Below are 1,767 nucleotides of genomic sequence, written 5' to 3' on the forward strand. Positions count from 1 at the left end.
GGGACAGGCTTCTGGCTTCAGGCTGCCCATGTTCTCTCACTTGCTGGGGGGAAGGCCTTTTCCCTGAGGCCTGATTGGTAGTGACTCGTGCAAAGTTTCAGTCCAAAATCCCCTTTTCTTGATTAATGGGATCTTGAGTTCTCCTGAGAACTCAGAACCAAGGAGCATTGCACTTCCCTTCCACAGGTCCTTAGTAGAGCCAAAGGACTGATTAGGGTTGGCATCCAGGGAGGTGGTCTTTTTTTTTTTTTTTAGCATCTAGCTTTTATTGGTTGCTTGTTTTCTCAAACCCAGCATTTAAAAAAAGTCACCTGAGGCAGTAGTTTAGTGGGGTAGAATGGGGTAGGACAGAGGTCACTTGGGAGGACTCCAGCATGGCGTGCTGGGTCCTTCACATGTAGTGCCAGGCCAAGAGTCCAGCAGCCAGGGCCACACAAGCAGCCAGAATGAACTGGAGACTGGGCTTCCTTAGCACAGCCATGGCTGACCGGAAGGGGCAGCTGCTGCCCTCCAGGGCACCTTTGTCTTGCTGAGCAGCATAGAAGGGGCATTTACGTGCATCTCCCTTCCCGACGTGCCCAGGGAGCCCATCCTCCAGGGTCTCTCTGGCCAAAGCAGAGCCAGCCTGGTCCAGTTCATTGAATATCTGCATGTTGTCCTCAAAGGCCTTGTTGGCCTCCTCCACAGTTCTCTCTTTGGTCTTCAAATTCAGGTCCAGGGCATTCATCCTGGACCAGTACGACTGTTTGAACTGCTGAGCATTGTCCATGAGCTCACACAGGTAGAACTGGGTCCCTTCCCCTGTGCTGGGGAGTTTCAGTGCCCGCTGGACCACCTTCTTCAGCACCTGGCCTCCTGAGAGGTCTCCCACGTAGCGGGTGGATGCATGGGCCACCAGCAGCTCTGGCTCGTTCTGCCCTATATAGTGGATCCGCTCTACATACTTCTGGGCAGCCTCAGAGCACTTCACCAGCTCCTCCCAGTTTTCGCCAGAGAAGTACTCCATGTCCTTGGTCAGCGCCTCCTTCCCTGCAGCTCCGTGGGGAAGTACAAGGGGGCAAAGGCTGGGTGGTCCTTGTTGCGGTCCATTTCCTCCTCAAGGGCTGAGTATGTGAAGTGAAGTGCAGTTGTAGCCAGCTTCAATAGCTCCTTCTTAATGTTGCCTTTCAAGAAATCCTCGACAACTGGGTGTTTTCTGCCCGGTCATGTGCCTCCTTGGTCCCTTCCTGGAGGAGCTCAGAGAGGTCAGCCATTCTGGTGTGGTTTTCCTTTCCTGGGGCCCCAGAGTTCTTTACTCCCTCAGAGGTCTCCACTTCTGCTGACATGGTGGCTGAGCGGTTCTTGATGCCCTGACAATGGTTCTGCCGCGGGTCTACTTGCCCCCAGCGTCCGCTTGCCATCTCGCCTGCCAGCTACTCCCAGGGAGGTGGTCTTTAAGCAGCATCCCCACATCACCCCCACCAGGACCTTCCTACAACATGGGAGGCTGCGTGGTGTCGGGATCATGGAGCTGGGTAGAACCAGACGGTCCTCAGCTAAACTGGTGCTGCCTTTAGAAGGAAGTATGGAAAGCTTCCTATTTTAAAATAAGCCTCCTGGGTGAAATCCGAAGGTCAAGGCACTGGGGCTTATTAAAGGGTGGTGTGCACAACCCATGCCCGTGGACATTTCTCCTTCTCCACTCAAGGGGACAGAGGATGGGTAATACGAACCCTCCAGAGCCAGGCAACAGCAGCTGTCCTTTTTTTCTCCGTGGATGGAAAGTAT

The 1,767-nt window shown here is 54.0% G+C and overlaps 1 pseudogene; it reads right to left on the reverse strand.

Annotated features, from left to right (window-relative positions):
- Positions 1-391: 391 nt before the first annotated feature.
- Positions 392-1,325, reverse strand: LOC143394454 (heme oxygenase 2 pseudogene; annotated as a pseudogene).
- Between the last annotated feature and the right edge of the window lie 442 nt (positions 1,326-1,767).

Source organism: Callospermophilus lateralis, chromosome 3, assembly GCF_048772815.1.
Source record: "Callospermophilus lateralis isolate mCalLat2 chromosome 3, mCalLat2.hap1, whole genome shotgun sequence".
Taxonomy (NCBI): domain Eukaryota; kingdom Metazoa; phylum Chordata; class Mammalia; order Rodentia; family Sciuridae; genus Callospermophilus; species Callospermophilus lateralis.